We start from the raw sequence: 13,941 nt of genomic DNA on the forward strand, positions 1-13,941 counted from the left end.
GGCCTTAGCTACAGCATTAAATTACCTGGTGCTCTTTCTCCTTGTCAAACTGTACATTTTTTAAAATTTCTTTTTGCCCCGCATTAGAGTCACCATAATAATAGAGTAACAAAGTCAATATTAGGCTGTCTTAAGATCTCCTCTGGCAACAAAATGATTCTAAAACTTTTCAATTTAGCCTCAGGAAGATTCTTGGGAGAAAGGCAAAGAGAAGACACAGTCTTTGCCAAAATATCACAAGAATGGTTTCCAGCCCAGTTACTAGTATTATTCCCCCCTGACCTCATGAGCTAGCCCACCCATGGTCCATGTTGCTCTCAGCACTGTGGCCTTCCAAGCTCCTATTAGGTTGATCCATTAAACCCCACTCAGACCATTCAACCACTTTCTCCATACAAAGTTCTGAAGTCTTCCACATTCCTCAGGAAAAAAAACAAAAGGTCGTGTCTGTCACAGCAATAGCCCACTTCTTAGTACCAACTTCTGTCTTAGTTACTTTTCGATTACTGTAACAAAACAACATGGCAAAGCAGTTTATAAAGCAAAGAATTTACCTTGAGTTACAAAATATTAGAGTCCATGACCATCATGGCAAACAGCATGGCAACTGCCAGGCAGGCCGTGTCGTTGAAGCAGTAGCTGAGATCTTACATTTGGTTCTGTTGTGAATCATGTTCACCTTAAGGCTGGGGAGGAGAGACTGAGTCCAGATACCGTGTGATCTCAAGGTTTATTCACTACAGCGACAAGAACCAATCCATATCACACGCATGCAGTACCTGACTCAGAAGCAAACAGCAGAGAGGCTCGCAGGCAAGGCTTGAGATCTGTCAGTCAGTCAGGGTGTCTCAGGCGGCTGTTCAGAGAGCAACGTCATGATGGTTTCCACTGTCACAGCATCAAGGTGCTCTGACTGCTGGCTGTGAAGCTCTGTTTTTATTCGCTTGCAAGGGAGTAGTCACACTCTAACCAGCCATACTCTAGCATTATATCATTTCAGCATTACATCATGGATTGTTACTTCCTTCTTATCTACTAAACACAGCTGACTGCTCATCTATGTAACATCCAACTCTTATCTACTACGTGCTCACTAACTTCATTGCTGTAACATCCAACTGGGGTCTTGATCTTACTTCTTATTTACATGCACTCTACAAATTCACAAGTACAAGACAGAGAGAGCAAACTGGAAATGGCAAGGGCTTTTGAAACTTTAAAGTTTGCCACCAGTGACACACCTCTTCCAAAATGACTGTGCCCTCCAATGCTTCCCAAATAGTTCCATTAACTGGGGACCAAGTATTTAAAGGTATGTCTATAGGGGCCATTCTCATTCAAACTACCACACATCCCTCTGAAGTCCCCTCACGTTGCAGGAAATATTAAAAAGAAACTGGCACGTTCCCATGCTTGAGCCGGCAACTCTCTGGCCAGGCAGCCTGGCTGGCCGTGCACTAGTAGGAAATGGCCAACCTGTTTATATCTTGTGGAGACTGACTCAGAGCTACAGAATCTCTCCACCCAGCTCACTAGGTTCCCACTGGCGGGTCGTTACCATGCCAACTCTGTGCTTCAAATCCCCCAAATCTGAGGTGCACCTCAGGCAAACCCACTCTTTGCCACTGTACCTTTCTCTCTTGAACCCGGTCAAGCCACCTCGTGAAGGAAAACACAACACAAACTTAGTTCAGAAACAACAGTAACTCAAGTGCTGGATGCAACAACTAAAATCCTAATGTTATAAACCTTATTAAATCTAAATCCCCTGGTGGCGAATCCTGACAGATCCACCATTGAAACAGGGAGACACTAGTTGCTGTATCTTATCCTCACACCATCTCTGTCCAAAAGGACTCTCTCCCACCAGCTTCCTCTCTTTCCCTTATTCAACCCTGAAGTCCTACCTACTCGCCCAGTGATTGACTTCTTTATTCATTAGGGGTTTGGTTCACAAGAAGTCACCTGAGTTTGTGACTCACTCTTTGTCCTCAACCCCTCCCAGGTGAGCAGAATTAGCATCAAAATACAGACAGCACCAGGCCCATCCACAACACCCACATACAGTTTTAGGGGCTGGAATATTCTCTCAATCTCTGCCTTTTAAGAACCAGAATAATAGGCTTTAGTCCCCTTCTTGTCTCTGTTTTGAGTGGGTGCTGTTCTTGACTGGGAAAATACATAGTATTCTTAAGATGTTATCAGGGCTGGTAAAGCAGTTGTGGCCCAGCCTGAAGTTTCCCAATCTGTTCATCATCATTCTCCACCAGAAGTAAACATGAGTTCTCGTTTATGTGAGGAACCAACTATAACTGGCGTTGGGAGAGAATATGTATGCCCAAAAGTGGGAACAGTCTCGGGTACTATTGGAAAAGGATGAGGACCCATTCCCATTTTTAGGCAAGAGAAAGCATTTTTGGAGTTGGCCAAATACTCCTCAAAAGGTTGGGATGAGGCTAGGCATTGAGCCAGGAAAAAAAAAAGATAATATTGCAAGATGCCATATCTACAAAGAAGTTGACCATGTGTACAGTCCTGGTTATAAGGATGCCCAGAACTCTACAAGTTGGTCTGCTATGATGGGAGCTTGGAGAGGTACCTTGGTGCCTGCCAGTGTTCAAATGAGGGATGTGATCTTGGGCCATTGGAGTTCTTGAGACCTTTCTCGTGATTTCCTCTACAATTAAAACAGGTTTGGGCAAGGGTCAGAACATTTTCCTCATAGCTTTTTCCTTTTGAGGGGCAACCCTTCCTTACCAGTATCCCAGCTATCCACAGAGAAAAAAAAATCCCCAGAACAGCTGTTAGTACCAGGACACTCCAAGCTCTGGCCTAACAATGTGACCCTTGACCTGTGTGGCCAGGCCAATGACCCTCAATCCCACAATCCACTTGGCTCACTTCCCACCCTCACTGGTGTGACGTCATTTTCTGTATAAATTAAGAGATCTCCCCTCCTCTTTCTCTTTTTCTTCTCTTTCTTCTCTCTCTCCCCTCCTCTTTTTCCTCTTCTCTGCCATCTACCTGCTTCGCCGCCCCTCTAATTATGCATAATAAACCTCTCTCACATGGAACTACCTTGGCCTGGTCTGCTGTTTGGTTTATCTGCCCAAAATACATATATTAATATTGTTTGATATTAATACATCATTATGCCACCTAGTTTTTAAGTTAACTGGACACTGTCTAGAGTTGTTTGGGAAGAGAGAGCGAGGCTGGCCTGAAGACAAATCTCTAGTGTATTTTTTAATTTTAATTGATGTGGAAGGACCTTGTTCCTTGGGAGCACTGCCACCCCTGGGATATTGGTCTTGGATGCTATAGGAAAGCACACTGAACAAGCCAGGAGGTATAAGCTAATAGAAGCACTCACTCCCCCATGGTCTTTGCATCAGCTCCTGCTTCTAGGTTCCTGTCCTGTTTGAGTTCCTGTCCTGACTTTCCTCAATAATGGAATGTGACCTGGAAGTTGTAAGGTGAAAATACATCCTTTCCTCTTCCAATTGTTTATGGTCAGGATGTTTTACCACAGCACTAAAAATCCTAATAAAACAGGTGGCTATTTCTCATTGTCCCCCAGGGAGGCCTTGAAACCAGGCTCTTTGGAAAAACAAAAAGACAAAACAAAGAACAACAAACCCAAACAGACTCCTTTGCTTGGGGTGTGGGGAATCTAGTGCTTGCCAGGCAGCCCAGTAGAAATAGCTAAAGAATCCTGGGATTTGTTTGTCCCATTTGCAGTGATGGAGGAAGAAAGACAGAGAAGTCCTGGGTAGAAATTGTCCTTTCCCCACCCACATTCCCTAGTGAGCCTATCTGGAGTGGCAGCTCCAGCCTACAACAGGGAACAGCTAGTGCAGGAAAAGGCCAAGCCGAGTAGTAGGGCCTCCAGAGCTATCGAGGCTCTGCTCCTATCTGCTTTCCTTCCTTTTCTACCCAGGAGGCTCCTGCCCACAGGCCTCGGGTCCCTACCCCCCTATAGTTCCTCCAATATCTCTGATAGTATCATGCCTCAAAACAGTAGATTTGTTATTGGATTGCTCCTAGAAAGGGAGCAAGATTTTGTCTGAAAAAGAAATGTCAGTTAGGGAAAAGAAATGCTGTGCTGGTTAATTTCCACTGTCAAGCTAGAGATGTATGGGAAGAGGGAGCCCGAGTTGAGGAAAGGGCTCCATTATATTGGCCTCTAGGCAAATCTGTGGGGCCTGATTGCTGAGGGACGGGGGGGGGGGGGGGGGGGGGGGGTCCAGCCTACTGTAGGCAATGCTGCCTCTCAGCATGTGGTCCTGAGTTGTGTTTAAAAAAAAAAATCAACTAAGCCTCAGAAGAAAGCCAGTAAGAAGCCTTTATCCATGGCCTCTGTGTTTACGTCTCCGGGTTCCTGCCGCGACTTTCTGCACTGATGGATTGTTAAGCTGTAAAGGTAAAAGAAGCCCCATCCTCTCCCAAGTTGCTTTTTGTCATGGTGTTTATCATAGCACTAGAAAGCAAGCTAGACCAGGCCGGGTGGAGCACACCTTAAATCCCAGCACTTGGGAGGCAGAGGCAGGCAGATTTCTGAGTTTGAGGCCAGCCTGGTCTACAGAGTGAGCTCCAGGACAGGCACAGTTACACAGAGAAACCCTGATCCTCGGGAAGAGCAGTCAGTGCTCTTCACCACTGGGCTCTCTCCTTCGTCCCAACTACAGTCTTAACCAGTCTTTGCAGACACAGCTTCTCCTCTGGAATTCTTGTCCATACTCCCAAGTAACTAACTTTTGTCAGCTATCTTCTGTCTGCTCCCCAGTATCTAGCACATGGTATGTGATTTAGTGTTTTAGGTTTAATATTTATATCTTATGTCTTAAAAAGTTAATGTGGATATGACTTACGATCAGTCCGAAGCTCATAAAACACTTGTCAGGTGGGCAGTGGTAGAGCATACCTTTAATCACAGCACTAGGGAAACAGAAGCTGGTGGATCTCTGAGTTTGAGGCCAGGCTAGTCTTCTGCTTGAGTTCCAGGACAGCCAAGGCTACAAAGAAACCCTGTCTCAAAATAAAATAAAAAATAAAATAAAATAAAGAAGAAGAAAAAAGGAAGAGGAGGAAGGAGGAAAAGAGGAAACTAGACAAACATTCCTATTCCCAGGGACCATCAGACACAATGAGTCTCTGGAAAATCCTGTAAGTAGATGACAGAACACGATCAGCTACACTAAGGACAGTGCATGCCTTGAGCCTTAATTCTTTTGGTACTGAAAAGTAGTAAGGTTGATAAAGCAGGTGATGGCTGAATGAATATACCAAGAGAAAATGGAACATCAGGAGCCTGGACAGGGCCCTAGAAAATGTTCAACTAAAGGGTATACATCTCTCTTGGATCTTTCCTGCCCAGACTTCCATTAAAAAAAAGTCACCCAAATGTTCAAGTGGATTGGGCATTTTAGTGTTAGAATAAAAGCGCTCCACATGGAGGGTGGGTGGGTGGGTGGGTGGCCTTTTCCTTAATAAAGGCAAGCAATGAGTCTTAGGAGTGGTGCTATGATCTTGCCCCTGGTTTAAATCTATTTAGCTGTATGAGGTCAGAGCTTTTAATCTCCAAAGATGGATCCCTTACTCTCCCTAGTCTCCAAAGAAAATAAAGAGGGGCAGACTGGAACTGGAAGTTGGCTGGACTGATTACGATGGAGGGAATGTCCCTCCTTTTGTGAGGTTGCTTGGGATACCAGACAATCATGACCATCACTGAATTGTCTTGACATTTTAAGTCAGGCACATGAACCTTGAGGTCTTCAAATCCCAGGAGAATAACGAATACTGTGGTGGCTATGGTCACCTGACCTTCGAGTGTGGGCCTCGAGAGACCAACGAGGCAGAGAATTCTGGACTATTCCCAGGACACTGCTTGACAATACCCTCTCCACATGGTGTCCATCCATCCAGGCCTCGCCTTATGCCTTGCTCCTCATTTCTATAGCCCTGAACCTCTGAAGCTCTGCAGGGCCTGCCTCTGACACTTGGCTCTGAGTTCTCTGTAGTTCACCATCTGGGTTCCTAGCATCTTTCTTAACCCACTAGAGACTGTGTAGAACCTTCATTGGCTTAAAAGTCATCTTTTTAGGTTCATTCCTGCTTATGGCAAACCTCTGTTTCTCCAGGGTTAGGCTATGCTACATCTGTAACCTTACTACCAATGGCTTTGTACTGCTGGCTGCAGGAATGGTAGTCATGTCTTTGTTTCAGAACTTAACATCCATCTTGCGACCATAGCTTTGTTTCAAAAGGGTTGTTAATGCTGCCTTGTTATAACTACCTGTTACAACAACCCTGCAATCATGTTGTTTTGTTTCAGGAGGTCGTTATGGCTAACTTGTTCTGCTCCTGTAACCTGGTACCTGTTTTGCTCAACAAATCCACTATTTGGAAACCCCCTACCCCTGAGCTATACAAACCCTGTCTTCTGAATCACATCCAAGGCTGACTTTGGGGAGAGGCAGCCAGTGGGCATGAATTTAAAGTTTTGCTTGAATTAATTGCTTGCTTACTTACTTGCTTTACTTTGCCCATGATCATTTGGGTAGATAGTCTTTTTCTTCCCATCTTTGGGATTAGCAACTTCACCTCCATCAGCTCTCTTCCTCTGCCTCCAACAAGGCATCTTTAAACTCCTTAAACACTGCTTCAGGATTTATAAAAACCTTATCATTGTGTAGCATGTGTGCATGCGTGTGTACATGTGTGTGTTTCACAGTCTGATGTATGACCTGGAAGTTAATAATGAGAATAAAAGAACCTGCTTGCTTTCACCAACCATCAAAGGAAACCAGGAGTACTCGGCAAATTACAGTTAACAAAACAAACATAAAAAATTTTACTCTTATTCAATAAATTCTACTTTGTTGACCAATATAAATGTGTCCATCCATATTTCTGGCAGAAGAGGCTCATGATAAGAGCCTGTGGAACATTCAGTCTGCCTAAAGCCACTCAGTATACCAAAACCCCGGGGGAGTCTAGAAGAGAAGCCTGGACCTCATCCATTGAGGTTCACCCATGTTAGCCCCAACCCTTGCATTGTGCAGGAAAGCTCCCCTTTATGACCCCAGCTCAGTTTCTGGATGAGGATGCCAGCAAAACCCCAGTCAGCACCATGGACAGAGCTGCACAGTGCGTTACCACCATGACATAGCATTTTTCTGTTAGCCAGGGTGGAAAATGAGAATAGTGAAAGTAATTTTACAACCCAGTATGTCCAAAATATCTCCCCATGTATGAAGTATTTCAGAGAATGACCAGATGAGTCCTGTGGCCAATGAGAGCAGAGAAAAGAGGGACTGTCTGGGCTTATCTGCTGGCCTACCTGCCCTGGGGCTCTGTCTGAGGAGGTTGGGCTTGGCCCTGGGAACCCAATTTGATGCAGCTCAAGATTCATAGGTAGAAGAAAGCTTCCTCGGAACAGTCTGTGGTCCCTAGAGCTGGCCAAGCTGGGGGAGGCAGGGGAAGGAAGATTGCAGCCTTAAAGCCCAACCCTGAGGCTCTCCTTCAGCCTACACAGCTCTTTGGGACTCCAGGCTTGGAGCTTCCCAGCTCCCTGTGGGTGGAAGCACTGACAGGCGTAGGCTGCTGTTAGCGGGAGAATTGCTCCAGGCATACACAAAGTGCTGGCTGTCCAGGTCCCCTACACTCACCTGTAGGTGGCCACAGACTGTAGGAGAGAGGGGAGGGGTGAGAGCAAGCATTGTGAGATGGGGAACAACATAGAGCAGGAAGATCCACAGGAACCATCCTTATGTTCCCAAGTCAGGTCACATGTACTTCCCTCTGCTTTGATGGTCCATCCCTGAGTTCAAGGTTAGTCGAAGGGCAGATAATGCCGGAGCTGAAGTGTCTGTGACCAGGACCCAGGATGGTGAGGAGTGTCTGAGAGGGAGGGTGACGGTGAGGTCTTGTATCCTGGCTGGGGAATGATGCATGTTTTACAAGAGATTTCTAATCCCTCCTCCCAATGATTCCAACCACAGATCTCCCAGGGTCCTTTCTTCAACCCAAAGCTCCCAATCACACACACACACACACACACACACCTGCCAGGGTCTGAAGCCTATCCAACAGGGATAGTGTGGTTACTCTCGCTTGGTTCCCATAGCAATGCCTTAGAGGGTGGGGGAGGGGCAGAGGTGGAAACACAGAGAAGGTAAATAAAGAGCAACAGCTTCAAAACTGAGCAGCTGGGAGCAGCCAAGAGATCAGCTCCCATCACTGAGGCTGCAGTCTGATAAGCAGCTCTGTCCTGTTTCCATCCTATTGCAGGCTCATGTGCCGCTCTTGCAGACCCAAACCCCGAGTCTCTGAGATCCCAGCTGTGTCCTGGGGCTCACTCTAAATAGGACACAAGTGGTTTCCCTTGCTGTCCAGTATGCTCCAGAACAGCCACAGCCACTGCTCTCTAACATCTCCCCAAGGCAGTCCATGAAGTGCTGTCCACATGTGCAATGCCTCTCTCTGACCTGTATGTCAGCCCAGCAGGAGCAGCCAACAGGACCTGACACCATCATGGCCTTATTGACAGGTAAGGACACTGAGGGGCTTTGTGGCCACAGTGAAGAGGGAGAAGGGCCTGCTCTACTCTACTGAGGCTGAGGCAGAAATATTTGTCTCACAGTTCTATGGGCCAGAGATCATCCCTGGGTGTCACGGCTATTGTTTAGAATGTGCTGTGGATAGCCTTGGGCAGGCTCTAGGGCTACCACAACTCAGGGCTCTCGGCATGCCTCTGGTCTTTGAAGGCAGCCACAGCAGTGAAGACAGCCACAGCAGTGAGTCTTTGCTGGGATCGTTCTGACCATTGTCTGCCCTCCTCTCAGCTCTCCATCTGTCTCCCTCTGGTAACTTGTGAGGACACTAGACCCACCTTCATCTCAAGATCAACAACAAGGCTGTTTGTCGCTGCTGGCGTAAACTGACAAGAAGGTGATGACATTCAGAGTCTTCTCACCACAGGGCTGACTGGTGGACCAGAGGTCTTGCCAAGTGGAGGAAGGGCAGCGGTTACAGTGGCAAGGTCATGTAATACAGATAACCATGACCTTGGGTTTGGCTGGTTGATCTGGCCCTCGATGCAAAGGTAGGCTGTGACAATGAGGGCTTGCCCGGGCTAGAAAGGTCTCCTGAAGGGAGAAGATCACACCAAATCTGTAGAGAATTCAGGATTGGGCAGAGGACTGGGGAGAGGTTAGCAAAGCAAGGCATGTCTAGCACAGCCGCTGGCATTCCAGCCCAAGATCTCAGGCGCCAGGGGAAGAACCATTCCAGCTGCTTCCCAGAAGGGGCAATAGGCTTTAGAGCAAGGGAGACTATGGCCCAACAACCTCACACAAGGCAGACATGAGGTCTTGTGGCCCCGAGCAGAAACTAGAGGCACAGGTAGGAGCTGGCTTCTGGCTAATTACTTCCCTCCTGTAGGTAGGAACCTTGCTTCATCCAGGGTCCTCCGTCCACCCATGCCTACAGGCAGCCCAAGGGAGACACACAGAATCCCCAGCCCACACCCCATCTGCTCTTATAGGAAAGCCCTATGCGGCAAGGGGTCTAGAGAGAATAAATCCCAATGAGGCTGCCTCACAGGTTCTGGGTGTAATGAGAGCCACAAGGCTTCTCTTACCATGGGTGGGACTCCAAGACATGCAAAGGTCTGGGTGAACCCCCAGCCTCTTGTACCATTCCAGAATCAGTGCTTGGCTCCTAGAAACCAAGTCTATTTCCATGACTATGGAAAGAATTGGGGACCAACCATCTCCAAAGCCTCCAACCTCCCTTGCCAGGAGGTGTCAAAACCTCTTGGGAGGCTCTGCTGGCCTGTGTCAAGTGAGGGCAATGTGAACTGGACAGAATGGAGCCCCTGGTAGGAGGGAAAAGATAAAAATGGAAGAGGCTCTTGACCACTGTCACTGTCCCTGGCTCTGGCTCACAAGGGCACCATCTCCTCGTCCCCAGTTGCCCTGAGTGTTAAGAGAAAACTGGCATTTTCCAGAGGGACTGGACCAGGTGCCAGGGCCAAGCAGACAAGATAATTACAGGGGCTAACAGTGACTAAAAATAGATCCCTTTGCAGCCATGCTCCTGACAGGAAAGACACCAGACTGCCTTAAGCCTGAGCCTTAACTGACTCTGAGTTCTAAAAGGAGGTTCACCTGTGGCCCAATCCACTTCTGGGAGCTGTTGGACAGGGAGAGTAGTGGTCTTGGGGCTGATGTACAAAGCGTTCTGTCCTCAAGACAACAGCAAACAAATGCCAAGACAGAAGGAATGTCCACAGTGCAGCCCAGAAACCTTGTGGGGAAGCAGGTCTTCATGAAGAGATGTGAGGACCTGGCTCCAGAGGATCTGCTGGAGTTTACAGACACAGATTCCCCCGTGGTCCCTGCCTGGCATCATCCTAACAGAGACACATACCTTTGAGGAAGGGAGGATATATTCACTTCTGGTAGATGTTGTCCTTAGGCAATAGCTGCCAGGCAAGACTTGCTCTCCCTTGGTACTTACTTACACAGCCCACTATGGTCCTAACACATTGTTACAGGGCCAGGGCTTAGCATGGGCTTGGAGTGGGGTATAGAACCAGCCACTGAGAGGACACACTCACCTGCCACCTGCCACCTGCCCCTGCCTCTTTAGAGCCGTGCCTCTGGAAAGAGGACCCATCAAAGTAAAGGCACAGTGTTGATGAGACCCCGGGCAGACAGAGATGACCAGCACAAAGCAACTGGTGAGAACCAGGCAGGATTGGGGAGTGGGATGGCCCCTTTGTGGAATGAGGGAGGTGTCTACACAATCTATGTGAGGGCAGAGGACCTGGGAGGCTGGGCAAAAGTTAGGAAAAAAAGGTGGAGAGATGGAGGTAAAGGGAGACAAATAGGAAAAGACAGAGCCAGGGAAAGAAACAGTGGGAGAAAGAGGCAGGAACAGACACAGAGACAGAAACAGAAGCAAAGCCAAGGAGAAACAGGGTGATAAGGGAGATAAACAAAGAAATGAGGAGACAGACAAGGAGTCAGATATGGAGACAGACACAGGCAGAGAGAGACGGGGAGATAAGAGATGAAGATGCACAGGGAATAGTCACAGGGGGACAGGAGACAGCAGAGGGAGGCACAGAAAGGACACTGGAAATCCGTGATTGTGGGAACCACACTGGTCCCAGTCCCTTTCCCAAGTCTCTCTGCTGTCTGAATCCTGAAGAAAGGGAGGTCACCTAAGGCATGGTGGACAAGCTGAGGAAAGACAGACTCGGGGAGACTACATGGTTACCTGATGACTTCAGGTGTTTCTTGGGCCTCAAAGGCTGACTGACTGACACTCATGCTGAAAGATCTTTTCTTGCCTGGGGGGCAGTTTTATGTCTGAGTGGTCCTATAGAGCTCTGCATTTGCTGCAGTCTGGTGCAGATGGAAGTATCAGCATGGAAGGGTCCAGAAAAAAGGTCAGTTCAAGCTCTGGGCAATGGGTCTAACGCTGTGATAGAACAGGGCAGAGCTGCAGCCCTCTGCTGAGTGTCATCAGGATATTTAGACAACAATGGTCACCAGGTCCTGGGGATGGGGGAAGTTAGCATCTACAGAATGTAAGGACAGCAGCCCCAGAGGTTGGCAGAGGCAGCAGCCAAGGTCACACAGGTAATAGACTGTTGCCCACACTCCTGAGACTCCTGAAATGCACCTGATGAGAGGTCAGGTTGTCAGCCAGCTCTTCGTCCTGGTGTCCTTTATAGCCCAAAGTGAGGAGGTTTCATCTTCTGTGGTTGTCAACTTCATGTATCAGGTTTCAGAAAAGATCCTGCACCACCTGCCCAGGTGCAATCCTTTGGGGGCATAAACAGTTGCTCAGTTTGTGTTTTCTAACTTGCTGGCAGACAGAGGCAGTTTACTGTGTCAGCAAGATGTGGTACTAGCCCTTGAAATGGAGACACTGAAGTCTTAAGCCCTGTTTCATGAACAGAGAATATCCTGAGTGAGACACAGACAGAAGGCACTGCTCTTACCCAAGCAGCTAGCAGAGACAGACGTCCCCAGGGCATCTGTGACTATGGAGCATCCCTCAGAGTGGGAAGGCCTTGGAAGCGGACCGTGGAGCTCCCACCAGCTGGGAGCTTAGTGAGAGCAAGCACAATTATGTACACGCCCGTGTTGGTGTAGATCAGCCAGTTTCTAGAATGGCCATGATTTCTCTTCCTACACTCAGGCCAGGCTCTCCCTGTCAAGGTCTCTGGGGTGGCTTGGGTAAGCACTAGGGTTTCCTGTAGTGGTCTATGTGGGGGTCATGCTGGAGTAGGCCCAGAAGTGCAGTTGGCTTGGACTGTTATGGGGCAGGAGGGACAAGAGCTTTGAGGTAGGGCCTGAGGAAGGACAGACAGGAGGATGCCCTGCGATTGACTCCTTATCTCTCTTTGGCCTCAGTTTTCTCACCCACATCAGGAGGAGGCATTTTGGCTCTGGGAGTCACTCCATAGCCAAGCGGGAGCTTATGGACCAAGGATCCTGTCCTACATCTGATTCCTCCACATAGGGGCCCCCATACCCAAGTGGGTGCCTGGCCTTCTTCCCAGAGGAAACAGGCTAATGTATGCCACCCAGTGCCTTCAAAACTGGGGCATAAGCTGGGAGCTCTGACAGGCGTGGGAGAGCCCCTCAGGAGGAGATGGAGACAAACCGGAAGAGAGGAGGCAGCTGAGAGTCCTCATCTCCTCCTGTGGGAATGGGAGGTCAATGCGTGACCTGTGAGAGGTAGAAAGTAGCTGACTGGAAGAGGGAGTCCTGAATAGCCCATGGACAGGCTCCATAGGTGGTTGGAGTCAAGGGTTAGTGGGAACAAGAGGCAGGTTACCCCCAGGTAGAGCCCTGTCTTTGGCCCATCTGAACAGTTCTCTGACCCTCTGCAGATCCATTACAAACTCAGTCCCTGCCTCTTGCTCTGTCCCACACAAGAAGAAAAGTCAAGTGGACAAAAGGACACATAACTGGGACACTTGGGAGGTGGGGCCAGGTGATGAGGGTTCAGGAACAGGGACCCAACAAGCTTGTCGTTCTGAATGTGCCTTAGACCTGACATCAGAAGCAGCACTGTAGCTGGCCTCACTGCAATTTGAGCAAGCACTGTCCCCCAGCCTCATGTGGACATGTGGAGCAGAGGGAGGAGCCCTTGTGGGGTAACTGCAGCAAGTTCACATACATGTCCTCACTGAAGGGTTAGGTGGGTACCAGATCACCATGTGGGCAGTGGCAAGAAGCGCATTGCCCTTGAAAAAGGTATGTCTCCATGGTGAAGGGACAGGAGATATTCTGTGTGAGACGATGCTGGCCTGGGAGCGGGATGGTACCAGTCTAGATTTACTGCTTCCTGAGTTGGGCTGTCCAAGCTTGTGGAAGGCAAAACCCAAGACAGGACCATCTGAGAGGAAGGAATCCATATAGCAAGAAGACGAAGCCTTGAACTCTGGGGACAGACCTGACATAGAGGGCACATCGAAGTTAACTCTTTGAGGCAAGAGGAAACCTTTGGCCACTGGCTGTGACACTGCCCAAGACACAGAGTGTTTGCCATACCCCTAATGGTGGTAGACAGAAGCAACTTTGTTTTTAACAGGTCCTCCTGGGTAGGCCCCCAAAAGCCTATGGTCTTGCTCTGGATCCCCGTCAGAGGCTAAGACAGTGACACAGGAGGTCTTTGGGTACTCTTCCCTGTTCTCTGTGGCTCTGCTGATCTCATCCTGCGTCAGGGCATCTGGCCTTAGCTCCCCAAGGGAGGGGGAAGGAGAAATCGGGACAAAGGCAAGTCACATGGACAGACAAGTCCAGGCTAATACAGGCCATTGTCTCAGCAAATTATTTTTCATTCACTTTTCAAGCCTAGGGCAGATGGAACTTGCCTAAGCTGGGGAACAAATAATAGCTGTTGAAACGCAGG

This window comes from Mus caroli, chromosome 15, assembly GCF_900094665.2.
Source record: "Mus caroli chromosome 15, CAROLI_EIJ_v1.1, whole genome shotgun sequence".
NCBI classification, from domain to species: domain Eukaryota; kingdom Metazoa; phylum Chordata; class Mammalia; order Rodentia; family Muridae; genus Mus; species Mus caroli.